Here is a 26,689-nt window from a genome sequence, read left to right on the forward strand (position 1 = left end):
TCCTGGAAAACTCACCTGGCTGGATAGTTTCACAATGCATCCTGGGAAATTCAATCTTCTGCTCAGTTGAGATGGATTCGTAAGTGTGCATCGCATGGCTCTTCATATTAAGTGAGTATTTTAAGGGCTGAAAAGCACTTCCCTAAACTTTGGGACACCCTGGGAACGCAAAAACAAGGGCAAGGGCCAATTTTGAGGGGAAGTGTGAGCACCTCGCCCGGTATGGGGACACAGAGGCAGGCAGGGTCGAGGCCCTGGGTGTGCTAAACCCTGGTGTGGAAACTAAAATGTTGAACATGTTATGTCTGCTAAACATCAGCATGTTTGGCACTACGAGGATGTTAGCATGCTGACGTCAGCATTTTGTTCAAAGCACAGCTGTTCCTGACCTCACAGAGCAGCCAGCACATCTGTAGACTTACTGTTGTTAACAAAATTGACTAAATGCACAAACAGGTATGCAGTATATAAACCCTTTGATTCATAGTCACATTGAGTCAATTGTTCTTTTAAGTAATTGTTTTAAAGATGAATCTCGCTCATTGGGTTGTTTTGCGCTCTGGGTCAGAGTCGGGGTCACACATTTGTTGTGTTTAATTAAGGCTGCCGAGAAGACGGAGCATTTGAAATTGGAAAACAAAGTGAATATAAAGCTTGAACAGCAGAAGTCTGCCTGGGCGTCGGTATGTCTGCTGACCTTTTCATTCATTTCCACTCCCTCACAGACATAAAACAAGCGGCAGTCAATTCGTTTGCTTACCTAACAAATATATCTTATGTTGATTATAAACGAATGTCATGGCTTTGTGGCGCATTGTCTTGGTGATTTTGCTTGCTTACATTTAAGATCCTCGCCCACATACTGTATACTAAGATAGTTTAGAATTACTCTGAATGAGGAACGCTCCATTGTTGTCATTCAAGCTGATTTGGTCTTTATGATTGTTATTCCTTCAGAATTGAATCTTTGTGCAAACAAAAGCACAGCCCCCCCCCCCCTCGCCTCTGACGAGGAGGTATGAGTAAACTTGAATCCAAAATCCGCTCAGGGACAAACACATCTCTCTGCTGTGCCTAATTATTCCGCTGGGTTTCAGGGGTGGCTGGACAGTGTTTTAAGAAGCCAAATCTCCAGGGATTAATTTCTCTCATGGTTTGCCTAATTAAGGTATTAACAAAATGTAATAAACTCTTGCCAGAGGATGCTTCCAAGCAGCGCATTGCTTATAGCTCAAGCCACCACATCAAATATGTATTTAATCTAAGTATAATGTAGTGGCTACACAAGATAAACACATTTACCCAGAGCTATAAAGCCCAGGGATCGATATAAGCTGTTTCTTTGTTTACTCTCTTGTTTGTAGTTTGATTGCCTTCTGGTCATTCTGGGAAGTGGAGAAGCAGTGAGGTAAAAGACTAAGAAAGAGAAGCAGAGAGAAAGGAAGCACTGTCTCAGTAGTCTTCATCATCATCTCCACCACCATCATCATCATCATCATCAAAAGGCCTTGCCCTTTTGAAGCGTCTGTGTGTGGAGAGATCTGATAAGCACGAGCTTAGGGTTTGTGGCGCTTCAGTCCTTTTGGTGTCAAGCCCACTGGAGAGCGTGTCTAGCTTCAACTATTCTTTAATGCTGAAGTCAGTCTCAAGCACACAGCCAACATTAGTTTGAGTGTAACTCTCATGCGCCGCTTTGAACACGATGAGGACTTCAGCTGTCCCCGCAGCGGCGCAATTACGCCATCAATGAAGTGTCTGAAAACATCAGATGACTCGCACAAAGTGATGAGCTGCGTCTTTAAAAGTCTTCTCCCGACAGCGATCATTAAATTCGCCTCTCATGTTTTTTCATCTCATGTTAAATCAAATGATATTCTGCGATACTGTACACTGCTGTATGCTTGTAACATTATGTACGTCACAGTGTGGGTGGTCAACAGTATTCACAGTACGTGTGTGTGAGTTTACTGTGGGTAAAATTCCTAAAAAATGGGCTTATTATATGACGAGTTAGTTCACTTTGATGCTCAAGAACAGGCTTATGAGCTGTAGCACTGCTTTATACAAGCAGCGTTTAATGTCACAGCGTAGTTTTTCATCCTGATCTGAATTTGAAGCCCTAAACTGTCTTTTGCTGGCTGTCCTAGAAATATGCAGTTTTTCTCACGGTCAGTCACTGAATAACTTTAGCGTGCTTTTAACTCTACCAGGCTCGACTAATGGTCTCTTTCCTTCTCTAACAAAGCAAGCTTAGAATAAACTGCAGACCATATAAAACAAAGCATAACAAGTGCTGACTATGGCTAGAAAAGGAGAATATATTACACCTGTTTTAAATTCCCTTTATTTGCGGTTATTTTTATAATATACTTTAATATACGGCTCTTTAAAAAAATAACTCAGGGGACCAGCCTCTGAATACAGAACACTTGTGCTTATAGCATAAGTCTTGTCTAGATCTCTCCATTATTTGGCCTTAGAGCTGCTCCCTGGACCGGGACTACCTGTGTTAGCAGAGTTTTAAGTGCCACGGTCATCACCTCTACAACAGCCAGTTGGGGGACCTGAGGGCATCAGAACATGCTGACATCTTCAAACACAGTGTCAAGGTATACGTTGTCAGCATAGCGTTTACATAATGGCAAACATCAGGTGAGGGGTGAAGTAAGGGCAGCGACTAACAGTTATTTTCATTACTGATTAATCTGTTTATTATTTTTACAATTAATTGTTTGGTCTGTAAAATGTCAAAAATATGTCCAAGGTGACATCTTTAAATGTCCTGTTTAATCAGTCCAAAGCCTGAAGATATTCAGTTTAACATTATATAAAATGGAAAAAAAATCACCTCGGGTCGGGGGGCTCTTCTGTGTGGAGTTTGCATGTTCTCCCCGTTTGAGCATGGGTTTTCTCTGGGTACTCCAGCTTCCTCCCACAGTCCAAAGACATGCAGGTTAATTGGTGACTCTAAATTGTCCGTAGGTGTGAATGTGAGTGTGAATGCTTGTCTGTCTCTATGTGTCAGCCCTGTGATAGTCTGTTGACTTGTCCAGGGTGTACCCTGCCTCTCTAAGAATAACATTTTCTGTTAAATATTACTTTAACAGTCTGCGACACCAGTGCTCACCACGCCCGGGTCCCTGCCCCGGCCACACAAAGCACCCAGCCCTGATGCCAGTCATTGCAGGTGGTGGGCACACAGGGTGGTGGCTCCATGTTATACTTTTGGGCTGACTAGGCCCTATGGCCCAAGGTCTGGCCACCAGACCTCCACAGACCTGGCTCCACAGGAGGACCCTGGTGTCCCCATCCCCGAGTGTGCCGTGTCATCGTGGTCTTCTTGAACTGCTCTTAGTCTGGCCCTTTGCATCGGGTTAGTTGAGGTGGTTCTGGCATCTAATAAGGATGCCTCCTGGGGGCCCCCTGGTGGAGATGTTCCGGGCACGTCCCACTGGTAGGAGGCCCCAGCACAGACGCAGAGCATACTGGAGGGATTACATATCTCGTCTGGCCTGGGAATCTCTTGGGGTCCCTCAGGAGGAGGCAGAAAGCGTTGCTAGGGAGAGGGACATCTGGAATACTTTGCTTAGCTTGTTGCCCCTGCACTTTATTTTTTTTATTCTTTAATAACAATACACTTTCCAATTGCTTATTTTAGAGCAGGAAAATCTGGCCTTTATTTTTTGAGATACCCTACAGTGCCATGAACCAGATCAAGAGGAAATTAGGATTTAATGGTGTTGCTATAAGATCAGGAGACCGAAAACATCAGGAATCATCTTCAGGGGTTCTCCTTGCTGCACCCTCAGAAACTGAAATCCTCTTAATTTCCATATATCAGTAACAGAGGCTGTGTCACAGATTTGGATGTGGTGTGTGTTATGTTCAGGCACATTATGTTTAGCTGTAAAAACAGTAGGGTTTAACTGTCTCACGGAGAGGAGAAGGCTTTGTTTATTATGTGTTATCTAGGTGAGATTGCAGACGCAGTCAATTTTAAGTGTTACAGCTCATCATAAGGTGATTTTTTTAGGCTATGCTTTTTAGTAACATCATTTTTTCTGATGTGCTCCTTTGGTTGGGTGATAATTTAAAAAACAAACATTTTATGGCAGATTTCATTTGGAGACCCCGGGGACTAAAGACAGAGCTCTTTGTTAGTATGGGAATGTTGTGTGTAAGAAGTTGTGTTGTTGTCTGACCAGTGTTTTGCAGTGCACTGGTACTTTTGGTATCTTGTAAGTCAGGATAATGCAGGTCAACTGTTCCACCTGGCTTAGTATTGGCAAGGTTCTGGGAACATCAGTGAGTCTAAGTTGGTAGAAAAGATGTACACACTAACATCTATGCAGTGTTTCACTTTATTCTGAGTTTTTGGTCTGTTAGATCTTCATCAGATCATACAACAAATCATCAGAACAGACACAAATTTACAGATGTCTGTAGTCCACATGGGCTGGGCACTTGTACTGTACACTCAGCAGCTACCTTATTAGGTACACCTTGATAGTGCCGTGTTGGACCCCTTTTGCCTTCAGAACTGCCTTAATTCTTTGTGTCATAGATTCAACAAGGTGCTGGAAACATTCCTCAGAGATATTGGTCCATATTGACATGATAGCATCACACAGTTGCTGCAGATTTGTCAGCTGCACATCCATGATGTGAATCTCCCGTTCCACCACATCCCAAAGGTGCTCTATTGGATTCAGATCTGGTGACTGTGGAGGCCATTGGAGTACAGTGAACTCATTGTCATGTTCAAGAAACCAGTTTGAGATGATCTGAGCTTTGTGACATGGTGCGTTATCCTGCTGGAAGTAGCCATCAGAAGATGGGTACACTGTGGTCATAAAGGGATGGACATGGTCAGCAACAATACTCAGGTAGGCTGTGTTGTTTAAACCATGCTCAGTTGGTACTAAGGAGCCCAAAGTGTGCCAAGAAAATATCCCCCACACCATTACACCACCGCCACCAGCCTGAACTGCTGATACAAGGCAGGATGGATCCATGCTTTCATGTTGTTTACACCAAATTCTGACCCTACCATCTGAATGTGGCAGCAGAAATCCAGACTCATCAGACCAGGCAACGTTTTTCCAATCTTCTATTGTCCAGTTTTGGTGAGCCTGTGTGAACTGTAGCCTCAGTTTCCTGTTGTTAGCTGACAGGAGTGGCACCTGGTGTGGTCTTCTGCTGCTGTAGCCCATCTGCTTCAAGGCTGGACGTGTTGTTGGTTCAGAGATGGTCTTCTGCAGACCTTGGTTGTAACCAGTGGTTATTTGAGTCACTGTTGCCTTTCTGTCATCTTGAACCAGTCCGGCCATTCTCCTCTGACCTCGGACCATCCTCTGTAAACCCTAGAGATGGTTGTGTGTGAAAATCCCAGTAGATCAGCAGTTTCTGAAATACTCAGACCAGCTCATGCCACGTTCAAAGTCACTTAAATCACCTTTCTTTCCCATTCTGATGCTCAGTTTGAACTTCAGCAGGTCGTCTTCACCATGTCTACATGCCTAAATGCAATGAGTTGCTGCCATGTGATTGGCTGATTAGCTATTTGCATTAACGAGCAGTTGAACAGATGTGCATAATAAAGTGGCTGCTAAGTGTATGTGTATGAAATTAATATCAATAATGGTACATTCTGTGCAACATGGACGATGTTTCATGTTTGATTTTTAAATGAGAAATGAAATGAAATGAAATGCATGAAATTTGGAATGGGATGCCCTGATCTCGTCACATTTTACAGTCAAAAACACCCTCTGAAGATGATGAATGGATTTCACCATGCAACTTTCATGAGTGCCGTGGCCCTGGTTTATTCGAGGTAACCCTCACCCTGTTTTCCACATTCATGTGAAGACATATTTGTGTTGCAGACTGTTCAGCACCATGGACAGCTCCTTGAGTCTTGAGAGGCTGCACTGATGCACTACATCTTCCCCATGCACTGACCTACCTTTATTCCAACATCCCCTCTCATGACATGAAAAGCATGCTCTCTGCCTTATGGTGAATACACACTCTGCATATAGAAAACGTAAGCCTCCTTTTTTGTTAAACCAACAACAAAAAATAAGGCAAGCAGCCCGAGCTCTGCTTAAATTATACAACTCTGCTGAACAAAGCGTTAATCTCACTGCACGCTGCTCGGCGTCTCATGGGGGATCATTATTCTTTATATGCAACAAAGCGGTGGGTCGCTCACACTGCCTATGAATGTATACCAACATCACTTTTGCACGCTCTTGTAAATGACTGTAGGCATCACTCTGCCACTGTGCTTTTTACAAGGGCCATAATAGTCTTTATGTTAACTGTCATGCAAGGCACAATACCTACAAGGCAAGCTGGCCTCTCTGTTTTAAGTCAAATTCTCATTTAGGGGAAATATGTTGATTCAGTGTTTGCTGCCCAGGCCTGCCAACTAAATCCTTGGCAATTTGAGCATTAGGCTAATCTAATTTGATAGTCTAAGCTAGCCCATTGCAAGTAAATCTCAGGTCATTGCTACACTGCCAAACAAGGTAATTCTATCCCCGAGGTTGTTAATTACAGCGCTCAGACAAAGGCAAAACGGGATTATGGGCCCTACAGTTGGGCTGAGATGCCAAATCACGTCTGTCTAAACAAACCCTCACTCCCTCCCTTCCTGTCTCATAAATTACAGCAGGGGATCTGGACTAATAGCTGTGTGGGTGTTGTGTCCCACATCAGATCATTTATCAACCAGGAAAAAACACAATGACACACCAGCGGGTCATCATCAGTCAGATAGAGCCGTAAATGTGGTTAGATGAGGCGCTTTTGAATTTAAGTTTTGGCGTTTGATGGCGTTTGATGCAGAAACTTAGGGTCTTTACGTCAGCCTCAGGACCTAAAAGCCAAAAAAAAAAAAAAAAAAAAAAAATCCTCCTCCTCCTCTCTCTTCTCATCCCCCCTCCATCCCTCTCCTGCTATTTGAATAGAGAGCCTGCGGAGCACTCTTTTGTTCAGTAGCGCTCAGCTGCTGGAGAGGTGAGCACCACTCTGGCGCTCATCCACTCATCGCGGCTGCCGCCTCGGCTCGTCTCCGAAAGAAGTGCGGACACTGCTCGAGACAGTCACCCATTGCATGCAAAACAATTTATATATACCGGTGCCTCCTGGGTCTGTGCCTCCCCTACCCGACACCTACAGCTGCTTCGTTTTCACCCGCTCTTGCAGGGGCTTTTTACGCGCCGTTGGATGGTTCGGCTCCCCTCGTCTGTGGCGCTGTACCACCTGCACCGTGTCAGACCGGCGCTCCTGCTTTAAGGCTGCTGCATCGCTCTACATTCCTGAGGACTGGACCTCACTTCATCCGAAAGGTGAAGGCGAGTTGTTTAAGCTGCTTTTTTCGGCATTTTGACCACAGTGTTAGCAGGCAAAGTGCATGTAACGGTGTTGTACAGCCACATGCACAAGACAAACAGGGTGTTTCACAGCTTGTGTTCACTACAGTCGGTGTTGAATTGGAGATGAGCTTGTCAATACTGTTCAAAGATAATGATGATAATTACAGGTGCACTACAAAGACAGGAGTGTGCAGCTATTGTACGAGTAAAGCTCATTCCTAAAATGTGTGTATTGCTCTTCATGCTTTCATGAGGCTGATTTTTAGAGAGATAAACTGATGTTGGAAATTTATTCTGATTTGTTTGATTTACCTTTGTTTTCACTTGCTATCTTTATTTTAAATTAATGCTTTTCTTGTAACTAATTTCATCCTCCCACCTGACATAGTGGGCTTCTATTAGAAACATATTGTCTTGACACAGTGTACCCCTTTTGTCATTTTCCTCCTGGTTTGCATGATGTCATGACTGTCCAATTATGCTGCATCCCTTAACAAGTAATACATGTAGCAGGCTGAAGTATCATGCCCTCTGTTTCCCATCTGGCAGCTGCTCACGTTGAGCAACTTAAAAAGACATCCAGCCTAACAAGGTCACTGTAGGATTCAGATCTGTGTGACCATCAGTCCACCCCTTGTAGTAAAAACCCCCCTTCGTCTTCCTGCTGTAAGCCTCCAGGTGAGGCAGATAGGGACAGAGAGGGAGCTGTTGGCCAGGGTGAAAGTCGATAGGCAGCGCAGCCAGGGCTGTCAGTGCTGTCAGCGAACCAGAGAGGGAAACCCGAGACATTATCTCGGATGGCACTTACACTCAAACGGGTCTCTCAATTATTCCTGTTGGAGGAAAAGTTTGCCGCCGCACGGCAGCACCTGAAGGCTACACGCTGATCAAAGTGGAGGAGGGTCCGAGCACGGCTGCCTTTCAGTGGGCTAGCTCGCAGTGCGGGGGGATGTTGGCGAGAAAAGAGAAAAGAAAACAACTTTGCTTTTTGTCTGCTTGTCTTCATTTTCCGAGCGTATGGCAGGGTGTCAGATAGAGGATGGCGGCGAGGGTTGCTCATGACCCCTTGGGAAATTAAGCAGAGATTCAACCGAGCAGTTTGTGAAATAGTTACTAGTCTGTCTCACTCCTTCTCTTGCTCTCTGCTAGCCTCTTAGTCTGTGTCTGTCTCCATGTATGTGTGTGGTACAGTATGTGTACACACATGGCTGCAACACTACAGTATGTACCAGCTGTCTTTTGTGCAACTGATCTCACACTCCTTTGCTCTGATATTTCATCCCTCCCAACCTCCCACACATGTGCAGTCCTGTGTTGGCCTTAGCGTCGGCAGAGTGATCATTAATGTGCAAGGCCCCGGACCAGAACCTGCAGACGGACTGGCTGCTGGATTAGGAGCTCCTGTGTCCCAGCTGATGCAGAGCAACACCACAGAGATCAGAAACTTCATTTTCATTCAGTGTCTGACTGTCGAGAAAATGTTCCGTTCTCACTGGTTGAGCAGCCATGTGTATGCCTTTATATATGTGTGTGTGTGTGTGTGTGCGAGCTGCTGGTCACCCCACTTCCTGAATTGTGTCAGTGAACTATATCAGCTCCTGTTGCACTAATAGGATGTGGCTCCACATTTAACTCCTCTTTCTAAGCCATTCTGTCGGATTTTTTCGCTCCTCTCTGCCTCTTGCAGTCTCATGCATATTGTAGAGGGTCTCTGTGTTTGTCTTTCTGTCTCTCTCCCCTCTCATCCGTCCGTTTCTTCCTTTCGTCTCGCTCCGTTTGGACTCTATCACTCTCGCACTGGATCGCGGGCTCTGCTGTTAACGCCATTGTTCTCAGAAGAGGTGTTCCTTTCTGTGGTATTGCCAGTTCACTGCCCCCATTTTCACATCTTCTGTGTGATGAGGCATTACAATGGATGAACAATATTCCTTTAGAGAGAGGTTCAGTGCTTCTCAGTGGCTCCACTCCAACCGTGGTCAAGGCCAAAAACAGCTCAGGAATGTTGTCATCACACCACAGGAGGACGGAAGAAAGAAAGAAATAAAAGGGAGAGAGAGAGGGAGGTAACAGACTGGCAGAATTTTACCGAATTATCTGCTCTTAGCACAAGGTTGTGTTGTCACATATTTCAATAATGTGCCTTTTCTGCCTGGCTGCGCTCCGCTTAGTGCAGACACTTGTAGCGGAAGACGTGAATGGGCAAAAATTCAATTTTGCACTTGAGTAGTGTCCAAGCAAGTGAATGGGAAACTGTGAATTTTGACAGGGATTTTTGCAAATGTAAGCCATTAATATTCCCACAATGAACCTTCTGCTATGCTTAAAACAAACAAAGCCACCCTGGCTCGAGATGAAACAAGGGAGAGCAGCCAAGCAACTGCACAGTATCAGCACGGAGGATCTCTGGGCTCGAGTTAGGCTGTTTGACTGCTGAGGGCCTCCAGCTACAAATCCTATAGTTGGAAGCGTGTGGTGCTGTGAGTCAGTTGTGCTGCTTTGGCTAATGGCTTTAATCCTCGTAATTCTACAGTGGAAAAGGAGATATTTAGTATTGAGTGGGACTCTTTTTTTTGTGTGTCTCTGCTGAAAGTTCAGTGCCGCCGTCTCACTGTATATGTTACAAATGGATATGGCTTTTTTGGCGATAGTGGTGGAAGGAGTGGGAGGGATGCTGGAAGATTCCTGCAGAGAGAGACTAATTTACAGACCTAGATAACCCTGATCCAATTAGGCAGTGAAAACACTCACAGCAGCCTACGCACATATTCAATTCTGTTTGTCGAAATGATAGAGAGAGTGTGTGCTTTGTACTGTCTGTTGAAGTTCAGGTTTGTCTGCCCACATGCACGTGGCGCCAGTAAGGCTGGGCTCCACTTGGCACCTCCATTCCCCCAGGGTCATTTCATGGGCTTAATGAAGGCTGTACCTTTGCTCGCCAGAGGACGTCAATCTGCTTGATCGACAGCTCCGTGTCCTTCCACTCCTCCAACCTGACACCGCCGAGCAGATGGAGCGGCGCCTAAAGTGGGGCGCTGCTAGCTTTGCCTTGGCTAACGATATAATAGTCTGGCATTAGCCATATTGAACTAGCCGCCCCAGCTAGAGCCAAGCAAATGAGCAGCGCAGCTGGGGCCATCATGGCCAGTGTCAGAGCAGACAAAGCCCAGGAGGCAGAGAGGCAGAAAAAAAAGGTAGTTTACCACAATCCCTCCAGACGCACACCTCGTGAATATTCATCAAACAACCCCCCCTCTCCTCCCCTCCCTAAACCCAGCTCTGCACCCCACTCCCACCAAATGTATTATTCAAAGGAAGCATTTTCCCTATTAAATACTATAAATAAATAACGACATCTGGTAACAGTTTTTGTCTGCTGAATTAATGACAGGGGCACAGTGGAGTATCTTCCACTGATTGGAGGAGGGTGGATTTCCTCTCAGCTACCTTCCCTCTCCTGGCCTTTCCTTTGTCTCACCAGTTGGGTGCGATGCATCCTTTGTTAAAGTCAGGTGGGGTGTCAGTAGATGTGAATTAGATGGCGTCTTTATCAGTCACCTCTTAAAGCACCCCGAAGGAGAGGCAAACACTCCACAGCTGTTTGTTTTAACATTATGCTTGTGTTTTCCTGTCTGAGTTAATCCTCAGAAAAAGAAAAGCTCCCCGCGGGCTCTTTATGTGGTTTCAGCACCGGACAGCTCCTGAAGCATTGCCCGTTCTGTCTACCTCATAGCTTCTCTCTCCTGGTTAACAAAAACTCAACAGGGCACGTCTTCACATGCGGCGCAGGACTAAAAGATGCATCACTCACGGATATCGAGTATCTAATGTTGGCATCATTGTTGTACAGGCTCTATCTGTCAGAGTCTGATGAGCTGGTAAACAGGGAGTGCTTGAGAGGCCTACAGATGGCCAATGTTTTCCGCTCTCGTGTGCCGAGGTTCCCAAAGGAGGAGCGCATTTTGTTGTGTATGCGCAAGTGTTCAGTTTTAATTTGTAGAGGTATAAAGGAATCCCCCGGATCTGAGGAAAATGGGAAGTAAAGTGAAAGGAAAGCACAACATAAGTGAGTAGAAGAGGAGAAGCCATTGTTACTGAGGAGTGATTTCTGTCTGTCTTCCTCTACCTCACCCCGCCTAACTGGAGCCAACACAGCAGGGCTATTTATGAAGCTGAGGCACCAGTGTGATACTTATAAAGCTCTCCTCGCTAATCAGAGATCTAGCTAAGGGGTTGCTGAAACCAATCACATGGATTTATGGGAGAGAATATCAAAGTTGTATAATTAATTTCATTCATCCCTTGCACCCAGGTCGGTCTGATCCATGCACGTCGGCTTCCTATTCTATTTGACGGCTTTGTTTGTGTGTGCTTTGCATGTGTGTGAGTGCAGTGTTTGACTCTAGTTGTTACTGATATCGGTTAATAATTTTCAGTCACACAAACTAAGACACAATGTGACTCTTCCTCCTTTGTGTTATTCAAACAAATAGTGAATGGCGAATGCGTAGAATGCCTGGGTGCATAATTTCTGTAAAATATTGTGGCTTCAAAAGGTTTTGTTGTTGGTGTATTTTGTTGTTGGGGGAGAAAAAAAATCAGTGCTGCTTTTTATTCCATATACCAGCTAGAAAAAACAGGTTCCTCTAATCCTCCCGTCTGTCTCGCTGTAGGCGCAGAGCTGTGAATCATATTTTTCTTAAAGGTTTTTCATTGTTGTTGTAATACTGCCTTTAAATGTTTTCACATCACTCACATTTATTTTTTTTTGATCATGCTGCTTCATAGAGTCTAATAGAAGCAGGCGCAGACAGACACATCCATTAAATGACAACCTTTCAGTGGCGCTGGAGGTAAAACTGGGATCACCAAAGTCATTAGGCCGCAACCTCTGGGAGCCATGAGTGTGGGGGTAAACTTAAAGGAGCAGTGTGTAGGATTTAGTTGCAGATTGCAGCCAGCTGGAACGTCTCTCTGTGCCAAGTGTGAACTCCTTGTTAGGATTCCGGCAGTGTTCATTGTTCAGGAGGTCTCTTCCTCTCCAAAACAAACAGACCAGGTGATTTAAACCGGTAAAAACACTGAATGAAGCAGTTTCACGTTACAAATTAGTGTCTCTCCCACGCTGTTCGGCACGTCGCAGATGGGCTGCTAACACGGCGCCAGCTAAATGCTCACCTTTTTCTGTGATAACTTAAGATCCAGACGTTGAGGAGGTTTTTACAGGGAGCCAAATGATCCACACACATCTCTTCCTCTCCAAAACAAATGGGCCTGGTGATTTAAAATGGAGGGGCTGCTAATTACGATGGCTAACACAAAAACACAAAAACTCAGAAAGCCCTGTCTGGAGCCAATGTTAGGTTTGTCCATTCTGGGCTTCTGTGCAACATGGTGGACATGGATGAGGATCCGCTTCCTGTAGATATAACTGGCTCATTCTAAGGTAACGAAAACACATTTCTGATCTTCAGCTGGTTATACTCTGAAGAAAACAAATGTATTATATTTAATTTCTACCAATACATTGCCTTAATCCAGTGGTTCCCAACTGGTGGGTCGCGGTCTAAAAGTGGGTCATGGGCCTATTTTGAAAGGACCACAAGTGACTCACGAAAGTGTCAAGTTTGTAAAAAACACGCTGTGAATTTCTGGCACAGAGGTTTTACACACAGCTACTTGACAGAGATAGCAAACCACCTCAACGACATGGCTAAACGCTGAAGATATTAAACTGTGTGGACCTTGAACTACTGACTAAGGAAGAATCTGGACCCCGTGGCTGGACCAGTTGGGAACCACTGCCCTAAACATTACATACAGAACCATTAAATGGCAATCTGTCTAATAGCTGGTGAGGTATTTCAGTCCGGACCAAAGCGGTGGACTGACCCACAGATTGACATTGCCATCCCTAGAGCCATGCAGCTAGCCCAGCAAGAGTGAAGCATTTTGATGCAAAACCATCAGTGGAGATTCAGACAGACAGACAGACAGACAGAGAAAGAGGTAGCAGATGGCTGACCTGCGACCCTCACCAGGTAGATTTTGTCAATTGTGTCCAAACTCAGCCTTTGTGTGACACTCAGATTTGCAGTCAATGTCGGTTTAGCCACCTGACAGATATCAGCAAATATTCTTCTTCAGAGGTTTGGCCCTGTGTGTATTATTGTGCAGGTGTGTGTGAGCTCCTCTGTGAGTGTGTGAGAGGACGGGTCAGTGGGATCTAGAGATGTGCTGAGCTGAAGAGAATGAGCCAGGAAGCTTAGAGAGAGGGTGGAAAAAGCCAACGTGAGGGCAAGCTATCTATCTATCTATCTATCTATCTATCTATCTATCTATCTACAGTAAATGGCAGTACAATTATTATGTCTTAGTCAGTCCTGATCACACTTTGATTCCTCACCAAAATTTCATCTCCTCCACACAGCCTTTGGGTGCTGAATGAAAAACTGGAGACACCATCAAATTGATTATAATATGGAATTTGTGAGGCTCATAGCAGGTCAGATGTCCTGCCAGTAGACTCGCTGGTCATTTTGCAGGCGGTAATAAGATTGCCAATGCTCCACCAAAGTGCTTTCTACATGGTGCTATGAAGCGTGCTGCCTTCAAAGCTCTGAGGCATTAGAGTCGATGGTAGAAGTGGGGAGGGGGCAGCTGTGCAGGTGTGTGTTTATGTATGTGTATGTGAGCAAGTAAGGGCTTGAAACTTTTGCTCAAGGACTGTGCCTAACATGGGACTCTTACACAGTTTGTAAATGGACCAATAATTTTTGAGGAAGGCCGTTTATTTTGCCAGAGTTTCTCGCATTGTTCAGAAGAAAATAGCATTCCTTAAAGTGTAATTTCCATTCAAATTGCTTTTACTGCGTTTTGTCAATACAGAGGAAGCAAAAAAAAAAAAAAAATACGATTGTTTGCTTTCCAAATCAGGAGAAAACGAAGTCAGTCACACGGTCAGCCAATAATCCGGCTGAATACAGAGGTCACTTTTTGTGGTTGCACATTTTAATGTACCACGCTGTTAAACAATTACCATTTTGTGGCTTTGTGCAGAAGCTCTGCAGACGAATTCCCCTCGGTGGTTAGAGCAGCTACTCTGCTCTGCTCTGGCAAATTCCAAATGAACTGTCGGGGCGGTTACCAGTTCAGTTTTGTAATTAAGTGTCACGCTGCAAAATTAATAGAGAAGAAAATATGTTGTGGAAAATGCTGAAAATGAAGAGACGTCGCTGCAGTCGCTCAATCACCAGTCAGCCAAGAATGATATTAATCAGCTGTCTGTGTGGTGTGTTTACGCCTGTCATTGTTTCTGCGTGTGAATTTGCAGCACACACATCTGTTTTCATCCTCGCAGGGGCTTCCTGCATCCCTGTCTCACCTCCCTGGACTCTTCATAACGTTAAACCAGGATGAACTGTGTCCCCTTGTGTCCTTTCCCTGCCCACTTTCTCTGGGCTTCACCCCTCAGCTGCAATTAATGAGGCTGTCTGTCCGTCCTGATAATTACCCTTGGTGAGTAGTGCCGGAGCCCTCTGGTTTGCTCCCGGACCTCTTTGATAAATTTGGCAACTGCTCTCAGAACTGTTGCTGGGGCACCTCTAGTGACTGTGGATGCTGGAGACTTGGCGTATGTGTGTGTGTGTGTGTGTGTGTGTGTGTGTGTGATAGAGAGGTTCGTCCGAGAGCATTGCTACCCCCGAGTGTCCGACTCTGTGCTCAGATTGATTGGGGACCGCTGTCTGTGATGGATCATTCTCTGCACTGGACTATTGGCTTAGCTGTTGATCACTGACCACTGTCTGTCACCATGTAGGGGGTTACTGTAGCTGCACCGTGCGAGTGTGTGAGTGCGTTCATTAATAGATAATCATTGTTTTACTCTGACTCTTTTTATCTGTGTTAACTTGCTCCGTCCAGACGTTACATTAGCGTCCCATCAGCTTAGTGGAGAGCAGCAGCAGCAGAGGAAAAAAAAGCGGCTTGTTTTTTTGAAGGCGTAATTGTAGTAAAATGCCTCTCTCTGCTGATGCTCCTTTCTTTGCCTTAATGTAAGCGCGCTCTCATAATGCTCCACTGCCCACATGTTGCTGTTTTTGCCATGCGCACATGCTCCATGAAACACAGAAAAACACAAGGCTTCTCTAAGCTCGCAGGGCTGCAGACACCTCAGGCGTCTGAGGCCGAGCCCTAATTGGGCCTCGTCTTAGCGTGACCTTCATTGTTTTGACAGAGTGGGGATCAGAGGGAGACACTCAAAAGCTGAGGTTATCTCCTCTCCTCTCCCCTCCTCTCCATGTCAAACCACCAGGCTCAGCAGTGGAGGAGGCATGTGCGAGCATCCATTAGCTGCCTCCCAATGCTTTTCCAAAAGGGTCAAAGCTGTGGAGTGGATGTTTTAGCACTCACCTCAGTGGGTAGTCTGTGGGCTTATGTGTGTGTGTATGTGTATGCTGAACTATACGTGTGTTCTGCTTTTGTGTTGGATGTGGTAGCGCAAGAGCACCCGAGAGCAGCGAGATGCTCCAAATACGGTTGGATACACGGCGCGTGATGTGATTTACCACTTAGCCATTAGCAGTCAAGCTGTGTGTGCTTCAGGTGTTCTCAGAGGGAATGGAGAAAGAAATACTCCCCACTGCACCGAACACTGTTTTTAAAAGCTCCCTTGTGATTTATTAGGAAAACATTTCTTTAGACCGCCCACCTTCACTTTGCTGCCTTAGAAGTTATAGATACAGAGTTTGCACACACTTATGCACTCAATGCTGAGGTGGCAGGAGAGCAATTTGGAGTGGATCTGAAGTGGCCGGTGGAGATTCACAGCAGATCATTGTTTAAGATTCTCTTCAATGAACTGTGTGTACAAGGATATGTATTTGTGTGCATTCATGGTGCTACAAACATCTCCAGATGAGGAAATCACCCCTTATTGCTTCTCTCTTCCTCCACCTCCTCTTGCATCGCTCTGAATGCAACGCATCAGGGTCACAATTAAAGTTTCAAGAGGCCAATCCCACAATCACGCTCCTTGATTGCGCTGTTTATTTTTAATCAGGATCTCAGACAGGACAGCGTCTTCAACAGCCCATCACCTCACACTGCATGCAATCACAGCGTTTGTCTCTTTGTTTCTTATGTATTACTACAAACAGCCTTAATTGGCTTGACCAAAAAATGCAGATTGAAATTAGTGTCGTAAATGAATTCTCAAGATTGCGATTTGACTCTCAAGTGTCATTTATAGATGGTGATTTATAAATGGAGGTGCTCTGGTTCACTCAGCGTTGTGTGTTACCTGACCCAGCTGGTTTTATGTCTGAGCTGAGCTTTGTTTAAACTGCCCACCTGTGTGCCATCCAGCAGAGGTGTATGTCCAAGCAGCTATCGCCTTTTCCTAAAGCCAGGAGCTCAGGCTGCTCATCTTGTCACAGCCTCGCATCCAACTGCCAGCTCCCCAGGCCTCCTGTGGCATCTGCTCTTTGCATTCGCCGGCAGATAAATGAGGTGTTTGCTTTTCTTTGGCAGAGCGGAACCATTCAGAAGGTCAGCGAGGGTGGCTTCGCTGGGGAGAGTGAGCCCTGTTGATGTGGCTCAAAACTCTTTAAAGGAGCGGTAGTTCTGAATGTATTAGCCCATTAACCACAAATCATGTATGCTTTACCTTACTGCCAACCATTTCCCAAAGCTGGTCATAAGTATGTACGCAGATGGATTTCCCAGCTTCCCCACAGCAACTGGTTTCACTGCTGTACAAGATGAAAGTCAATTTAGAGATCAGAAATCTTTTATAGTGAACATTTAGTCTAATTATACTCTTTTGTAAAATGGTGATGCAGTTTTGAAACCTTTGAGAATGTATGGGCCAACATTTAAGATTTCTGTCACCTGATGTACAAATCTCTCTCTTAAATTCACAACTACTAAAATTACATATTGGCCTTACAACCTCCATCTTTGCAGAGCTGGTCTTCCAGGCTAGATTTTCTGAAAACACAGCTTCCTGATTTTAATATTTTTAGCTGCCAGTTTTCAAACATTGGGTTTGACAGCTTGCTTAGACAAATTGCTAAGCAGAGTCAAGAGTTCCTGAGACAGAATTTCAGTCTGAACTGTCATGAATAGAGAAATGGTTGGAAATTACTCTAAAAGCATATGGTATGCTTTGGGAAACTGATTATTAGTGCCCTAAAGTATTCCAATAGATGCACCATGGCTCTGTGGATGGCCATGTCCGTCTGTTGGTTGATCAGGTGGCCCGCCACTTTGGTCCAGACTGAAATGTTTCAACAAGAATTGGATTAGTTGACATGAACTTTTGTACAGAGGAATGATTTTGGTAACCCCTTGACTTTCCTTTTGGCACCACCAGCACCTCGAAGTATTCAGTTATCCAATGAAATATTTGCACAGAATTTTGTGAATACAGGGCTCCAAGACAATGACTTTGGTGACCTCATGACTTTCACACTAGCGCCACCATCAGTGGGACAATTTTGGTTTTGTGGGAAAAGTCTAAGCCACTGGTTCCCAACTGGTCCAGCCATGGGGTTCAGATTTCTCCTGTGTCGTTAGTTCAAGGTCCACACAGTTTAATCTGTTCAGCGTCATACTTGCGTTTGGCCATGTCGTTGAGCTAGTTTGCTGTCTCTGTCAAGTAGCTGTCTATTCGTCAGTCATTCTACAGTAAGAAATTGCACTTCAAAATAAAAGCTGTGTGCTGGAAATTCATTGTTCTTCAGAATGGACCCATGACCCACTTTTGGTCTGTGACCCACCAGTTGGGATTCACTGGTCTGAGCAACTATTGGATGGACATAAGGAAACACAGGGTGGAACAGATCAGTCACCAGAAGAAAATGTTGGCATTGTGTGCTTCTTCAAACCATGATGTAGTATACAAGCTGACTTTGCCATCGGGAGCTGGAAGGGATGGTGGATGGCGTGACACATAGGCGAGATGCCTGCCAAGCTGCAGACTACTGGAAACCATTGTTTGAGACTGACAAACAAAAATAGTTTTTTAGTGAGTCATTGCTGTGTTTCCAGGGGCTTATTAGGTCCCAAACATTGGTGGTTTTTAGTCTCTGTTTTTCCTGTGGGAATAGCGCCATGAGAAGTGATGTTTTTTTTACAGAGACATTATTGCATTTCCTGTTGGTATAATGGTATGAAAACTGGTTGTTTTTCACCACTGCTTTTGGTATTGTGCCCTAAAACTGGATATTTTGAATCAAAACTTGGGGCCGATTGCACAAAACACCCTTAAGTCTTCTCCTTAAGGTGTCCTCAAAATGTTTACTGGCTTATGGTTTTCTCCTCGTCTTGGTCTTATACTTAAAGAATCCCTAGACATTTGCACAAAAGACCTTTGCAACCAAAGCAAGGTAAAAAGAAACTTAAGGGACCTCTTACTCTATCTTAACTGCAGCATGTCTGAGTTTATGTTGATAAATGAAAAAAAAAACTAATACACCCCGAGAAGAGTGTTTTGCGAGTGTTTTTACTACAGATTTGACTGAATTAATTTTTGTTCTGATATTTGGGGTTCAGATTTACTTTCTATGATTGTATTCCTTCAGAAGTAAAATCCTCTCCTCAGACCGATATGGTTTTCTTGTCATCTTTTCTTCTGCCATTTTTTCACTATCTAACTAAAAGCCAACTTTGTGAGATGATAACAGGCATGACAAGCATGAGTATAAGCAAACAAACAATCTCCATGGAAACTTTTACAGCTGTAAAACTCTTAACGCATTAAGTGGGTTAACGTCTGTGCAACTGTGTAAGTCCCTTGGTTAAGGAGAAATGAAGCCTTATGCGTCATACTTAAGGTGTTTTGTGCAACCGGTCCCAAATACTTCCCTAACCATAACCAAGTTGTTTTTGTGCCTGTCATTTGCCACCAGTGACACCATTTTTCTGGTGATTGGGTTGAAAGCTATGTTGCACGGTATTAATGAGGTGGAATACAGTGTGTGTTCACTGTAAGAAGCTGAGAGGAGAGAGGGATATTTAAGTGGATTCACAGTGTCACATACAGTGTTAATCACTGTATGATTTAGGTTTTTCTTGTTGCAGTTAACTGTGGGATTTAGTTAAGTGTCAGTGGAACATCAGTGCCCATTTGTGGCAGATATTATCAATCTCTCATTTCTTGTTTTTGTATTTTTGGTCAATTTTTGCCCTCATACAGTCGAGAGCTAAGAGGGTTTGATATGCAACAAAGGTCTCCACAAGGGCGCCCAATCAATCTGCAATTTCGACTGCATTTTCACACAGATACAGACAAGAAAGGGAATAAAATACATCTGGTGCTGGGGGAAATCTGCTCTGCTAATGGGTCAGCCTGAATAAAGCTTGCATCTACCTACAAAGCGTCTTGCTCACATCTTTCTTTAGAGGAACGCAAGATATCTCTTTGTTGTGCCAACATCCTCAGTCAGCACGTCTTCCTCAGTTAACAGATGTTTTATGTTCTTTCACTTCTCCGTGCTACATCAACCCTCCACTCATCCATTTATCCACAACTCCATATTTCCCTCCCTTTTCCATTCCTTTCAATTAAACCCTCCGGCTCATCATTTACTTAACAAAGCTCCCTCCGGCCCCCCGTCACTCCACTCAGCATCTGCATGGAAGTGCATTTTTGAATTAGCGCCAGGTGTTTGTTTTTTTTCCCCTCTCCCAGTAAACATTGTTTGATGAGTTAAATTAGTTTTGCCAACGCCTCTTCCTTCAGAAAGGAGGCACCCTTACAAGAACAACAATGTAACTGTAGGGGTCTGGTAAAAAAAAAAACAATAGACAGAACAAAACAAAAAATAGACAGATTGCTTGAACATAAAAAAGTTGGATTCATTCATGGAGTTAATGGTCAGGCTCTCGTCTTTGATGAGCTTGTAGCGACAAAGATAATGAATTCTTAAAACTGGGAAAAAGAGACGACTGGTTGCTCTGTATAATCAAGTGTAGATCAAAGAAGTGTGTCGGGTGCTCTTAGACAATGGGGGGAAAAAACAGGATAAACAGGGAGGCAATCCAGACAAAAAATATAAGAAAAAATATTTCAACAAGGAGGGAAATATTAAAAACCACAATAAGAATTATTACCTAGTAGGTTTACAATTTCAAGGAATTTGCTGTGGTGTTTGGTACCTACATTAAACATAGAATAAACGTTAAGAGGAGCTAAAAATAAAGGCCATGTACTGCAATAATCAAATATATAGATACAGGGAAGAAACATTAAAATAAAGATATGAAAAGGATACTAAAAAAATACTATAACCAGTCCCAGTTTCAGGGATCGCACATTCAGCCAATCCATGTGAATTCTGCAGGACCTTAGAATTTTGTCCAATCAGTGCAACTTTACTGCAGATATGGCTTTAAAATTTAAAACTGGTAAAATCTAATTTTATTGTAGAGCTGCACTCAGCATACAGCTTCACTCAGCCCCTCCCTGTTTATCATGAGACTGCAGGACCAGAGCTCTTTGCCTGGGACAGCGTCACACACACAGTGACAGGGCTAACTGTTAGCATCACAAGGCTAATGTTACCAGGTGGTTATTAACATATTTTAATAACAGCATCCTTTACAGCATCAGTTCCTTTACAGCATCAGTTCATTTAAAGAACAAAAATGAAACAAAAGTAACGATTTAACCACTTGACCCCACATAACACACAAAGGAACACACACACAGATTGTCTGCACTCCTTCCCTCTCTCCCGCCGTCTGTTTCTCTCCCTCTCTATCACACACATACACACCTAATGATTAATAAACATTGTGTTTTATTGTGCAGAAAAGCATCACACAAGCAAAAATAAGTTCTATGAAAACTCTTAGTCATACTTTTATTTTGTACTTACTGCATGCATGTGTTGAAGTTTATTCATTCAAGTTTATTATGTTGATGTTTTGTTCTTCAAAATAGTTACCTTACTCAGAAACTTAAATCTGAAGCTAATGAACAATAGCAGCTTTATTAAAAAACAGTTGTTAAAAAATGCTTCAGTATTCTTGTGATTAAGATGTTCTGAAGTTCAGTTCTTAGGCTGTTCTGTAAATAGCTTTCCAGTGATTAATAACTAAAGCAACTTCTGATCGACCCATATCAATTTCAGGCTTAAAACGCGAACTTTCTATTGAAATTCTATCCACTTCTATCCAGTTAAATCCACGCCCCTTTAGAGCACAGATATGGACACGGATCATTTACTTGGTTGCACAGATACAGATACAGATACAGATAATGGTGTGTTCGCTAATCCCCAGTGTTAAACAACAGAGTTGAGCCGTTTCGGTGCTGGTGTGAGAGTAACAGCTCGGTGTTGGATGTCACCTGCAGCTGTGAGTCTTCAGCCCAAGCTGCAAAATATGACGAGTAAGGATTAGATCATGTTTTGTTGTGTGCTAACCAAGCAGAGAGAGCAGCAGCAGAGCAGCTCAAGGAGATGGTCCTTCATCGCTGCATCAAACGGCAGCAAATGATTTGCTGTTGCTGCCCCCCATCCTCTCCTACTATCACAAATACGTTCTAAATTTGTGGGCTCATAATTACAGGCTCCAAATCGGCGACAACATAACAACTATCTATGTCATTTGTACTTGCCCCTGTCTTTTCATTGCATCGTAACATGCATTTTGCATCAGGCATTTCAGGGCGCAACAATCCAAAAAACAGCCTGTGAAATCCTAGAGGGCACTGCCCCCCAACCCCTCCCACCATCACAAATGCATTCATAATTTGTGGGAAACACGACTGCTCATAATTATAGACTAAATCCGTGACAGCATAACAACTATCTTGCAATTTTTACTTGCCCTGGCCATTTTATTGCAAAAAAACATTTATAAACATCATAACATGCAATTTGCATTGGGCATTTCAGGCCGCAACAATCTCACAAACAGCCTGGAGGGATTGTATAACATAACAAATATGTACAATATGGCTGTTTCAGAATGACAAGGCTATACAGTTTTGTGTAGGATGTGCAAAGAATATTAAGAGGATGTGCAAGTTCACAGAGAATGCATGCAGTGTACAGAGATAACAGTCCAAGATTTGCATTAATCTAACGCATATAGACAGTGTCTATGGGGAGATCAGAGACCGTGTCAGTGGGGGACACGGGCTTTGTTGATGAGGCCCACTGCTGTTGGGAAGAAACGGTTTTTGAGGCGTGAGGTCTTGGTCCTGATGGACCTCAGCTTCTTGCCAGAGGGGAGAGTTTCAAAGAATTTGTGTCCAGGGTGGGAGGGGTCGGCCATGATCTCTCCTGCCCGCCTCAGGGTCCTGTAGGCGTGCAGGTCCTGGAGGGACGGCAGATTACAGCCAATCACCTTCTCAGCAGAGCAAATAATAGATGATAAAAAGCCTTTATTGTGCTGGGCTGTTGGCTAAATCATTAAAGATCCAATATGTATCTACCACTGAAGGTCTTTCATCAGGGCTTTAAAAACAGACAACAATTCTGCCCATGCCTCTGTGCCCTTTGTGGCTTCGCTCACTCTGTGGCCTCACTGGAGTTTTTTTCTCCCTTAGGTAACATTTAAATCTCTTGGTCTGGATCTAGCCTCGGTTTGCAGCTAGCTTCCTCTGTGACTCATTATGTGGAAGCAGCCTGGACTTTCATGTTGGTTGTCATTAATTATACAGTGCCTATGTAAAAAAAAAAAAAAAAAAAAAAAAGTGCATGTAAGGAGCTTGTAGCATTAACATGGGAACCTTATGCTTTTAAGCTTTTGTCTCAGTGCTTCTTGTTTCTTTGTTTGAGTCTCTTTCACGCCGCCGGGGAGTCTGTAACATAACATTAACAAGACATTACAAACAAAAGCCTTTATTTCTTACAAATATTACACAATAAAAGAGGGTTGTGTAACAATAGCACCAGGAAAATATCCATAACCCCCAGTCCCCATCTGTCCCCTCTCCCTTCCTTTTCCCAAGTCTCAAATCCACTGATGCTGTACCAAGTACGTCAAGAGAGCCAACTGTAATATTTTGTGCGGACACACTGCAACAAAACACTTTGCACCCCCGCTCACACCCTTTTTCCACTGTGTACGCCTAAGAGAAGAAGTAGTACTTTTCTAGCCCCATGGCACATGCAGCTACTGTACCTTCTCTTCTTCTCTTGTCAGGTGATAGCAGGTATTCTTCTGTGGTCTTGTAGCTGTCACAATGGATGAGGAGAAACATATTCTTGGGTAGAAAATGTCCGGTCCATAGCTGGATCATCTTTTTATTTTTATAAAGACACAATTTGAAAGATAAAAGGATGTTGCTAGGCAGGTTGGGGTCAGGGAGTTAGGGAGGAATAAAGTCCAGAGCAACACTTTACGGCTGATATTTACATCGTGTGCTTCATGTGAAATGCCTAAAGGAATATTTCAGCTTTTTGGGGAATACATTTTTCTGCTGTTAGAGTTAGATGAGAAGACAGATATGGCTCTCATGCCTGTACACTAAATATGAAGCCATAGACAGCAGCTGGTTAGCTCAGGTTAATTTAAAGGGACAGTCCACCCCAAAATCAGAAATATATATTTTCCCTCTTACCCATAGTGCTATTAATCTGTGTAAGTTGTCTAGTGTTGGAGGTATCATGACCTGGTTACTCGAGATAATCCACAGACTATTTTCTTTTCACCAAACTACACCTGCCAGCCATATCACCATGCAGAGGGAAGAGTGCATCTATTCATGGATTAGAATTTATACTCCTGATGGTGTTAGATGTAAACCTTGATGGTGTCCTCCTCGGCTGAGCTGTAACACATGTCCTTTTGCGCAGTGATATGGTTGTTGGGTGTAGTTTAGTAGAAAGAAAATAGTTTACACATGAAACTGCTCACAACAAGGTCCGTGGATTATTTTATGTAACCGGGTCATGACTTTTGGAAAGACACATCGATGTTGAATTCTTCATATTTATTTTTTGGCACTTTGAGCACCACAAGCCGAGTGCCATCTAGTTCCATTATATTGGAGAGGAGGCAGACATCTCTGTGGCTTATATCACCAACACTCAGCAACTCGTATCAAAACAGTCAACTGATGAATAGCATTACAGGTAAGAGGAAAAATATGTATTTCTGATTTTTGGGGTGAACTGTCCCTTTGAAGTCTGGCAACAGAGAGAAACAGATAGCCCTGCTCTGTCCATAGGTCACAGAGTTTACAGTATGGTGGTATCCTTTACCGATTTATTCCAAGTTTTCTATTCTCTCAACCGATATTAAACTCCTGTCAATACAACTAACTTTCTGTGATTTTTCAGATTAAAAGCCTACCAATAATGAGGAGGCTTAAAACTTTTAATGTGAAAAATACGTATACATGTTAAAGTCATTGCCTGCACCTGAAAAAAGGAAAATGTGAAAGGACTACAATTCATTTGTGAATGAAAACTGCATTTCTGTCTTCTGTTATTTTACTGATGGGATTATTGTTGTGGAAATGTACATAATACAGAATTTATCAAGACAACAGGAAACATGGAGGAAGTTTTAACTTTGAATTAATTGGGAAGCAGGTGAAATTAGGAATAGAAGCCCATCTCTGATACAAAATCCAAATAAAGGCTTCTCTCTGTCACTGAGCTAAATAAATAGAGAATAGAGAGTATTTACTGTAATGGACAGACTTGGAAGTGCTATAAAACTTTTCATTGAACTCTCAGCCACAAAGCAAATAAGTGTCTTTCCTAAAATGTTGAATTAATCGTTAAATATATTGCACAGTCCTGGTGACTTCCTTCTCTCTATGTCCACTTGTGTGTCTAAAGATTGTGATACTTAGCAGCCCATTTCTCAGAAGAAAATGTTCAGATTGTAATTTTCAGCAATCCATAAATACCCTGTATTTGCAAGTTTCCTATGTAGCATATGTTTCTAAAGTGATGTAATATATAAAAAGACTTTGTCATTAACAGGCGGAGGGGATGGTGGGTGGCATGACACCGAGGCAAGACACCTGCCAAGATGCAGACCACTGTTCAAAATCAACAAACAACAAAAGCGGTTGTGTTGTAGCAAGTCTTTCCTGTGTTTCCAGGAGCTTTTCAGGCTCCGGACATGGGTGTTTTGTAGTGACCTGTCAGTGCTTTCCATTGGCTTTTTAGGCTGCACTTGAAGGTGTTTTGTAGTGGCCAATCTTTTTTTCCAGCAGTGATAGCACCACAAAAAGCGGTTGTTTTTCAGTGAGACATCACTGCTCTTTCTGCCAGGACTGTGCCCCCCAAAACCAGATATTTTAAGACAAAATATGATCTTTTCCTAATGATAAGCAAGTGGTGTTTACGCAAAAAGTTTCAACGCATCCACCACATAATAACATTCAAAGGTAACGTATCTGTGGTTTGCAGAAATGCACAATGCCAGCATTTGTTTCTGGCGACTGGGTCGGACTTTGACAGCCAGTCAAACTGCTCCCTCTCTCTTTCTGTCAACTGTTACGCCGTTATGATATGTTGTGAGCCAATCGTGCCACTTTCTCTTCAAGTTATTGTGCGTGAAGAGTCTGCAGACGGCACTGAGATTGAACTGCCATCAGGAACGCATTACCCACACCACAGGCTGGAAAATATGTCCCCTTTCTCTGTGATTTCTTTTTTTTTTCGTTCAATGCATCCTTCACTCCTTTGGGCTTTGCCTCTCCCTTTGAGTTCCTTTTTTTTCTCTCCACCCAATTCACCTGCCGTCATTCCCCAAACGGTGAGTCAGTAAGAGAGCAGGGAGAGGAGAGAAAACAGAAAACATTTTTAGAAATTTTGGAAAATGCAAATTCAAAAGCAGCTGAACTTGCTATTTGGTCCTTAAAGATATTTGACCAGTCATCCAAAGTAGATATTCTGTTACCTGAATGACTTAAAAGCTCCGTAACCATTTTTCAAATATCAATTGAACATTAAAATGTGTCCCTGGGCTGCCAGCACTGCATCTGGGGAGAGGCGGGGAGTGAAGGGATAAGAGGCAGCCATTGCTTGAACAGTTGGCTGCACTGACAGGACAGCATCCATCAGGGCTTGATGGACGAAGGCAGGTTACCAGGTATGAGCCCAGTAAGAGAGCAGGCTTCCCAGATAATCACACATTCAAAAATATCACCCCAATATTTAACCCATCATTTCTTATGAACCATGACAAGCAGTTTTTTTTCTTTCCTGGAGGTAATTACAGACCATGTGTGTAATTTGCCTCAGTTGTTGTATCGGGACCTCTTATTCGATGCATGACTCCTCCGTCAGAATTGCAGATCATGCCTGCAAAGTCCCACTACAGTGGTA

The 26,689-nt window shown here is 43.6% G+C and overlaps 1 protein-coding gene across 2 annotated transcripts in view; it reads left to right on the top strand.

The window, feature by feature from the left end:
- The window catches only part of ncanb (neurocan b), a 268,070-nt gene that overhangs the window by 45,970 nt on the left and 195,411 nt on the right, over nucleotides 1-26,689 (top strand). Inside the window, exon 1 of one of the 2 annotated variants that reach the window (XM_049588830.1) lies at nucleotides 7,017-7,358. The exons of the other annotated variant lie outside the window; for it this stretch is intronic. The gene's annotated coding sequence lies outside the window, so the exon portion shown is untranslated. Of the gene's footprint in view, nucleotides 1-7,016; nucleotides 7,359-26,689 lie in introns of those variants that run through there. 2 annotated transcript variants of the gene reach the window in all.

The sequence above is a fragment of the Epinephelus fuscoguttatus genome, linkage group LG10 (genome assembly GCF_011397635.1).
Source record: "Epinephelus fuscoguttatus linkage group LG10, E.fuscoguttatus.final_Chr_v1".
Classification (NCBI taxonomy): Eukaryota; Metazoa; Chordata; class Actinopteri; order Perciformes; family Serranidae; genus Epinephelus; species Epinephelus fuscoguttatus.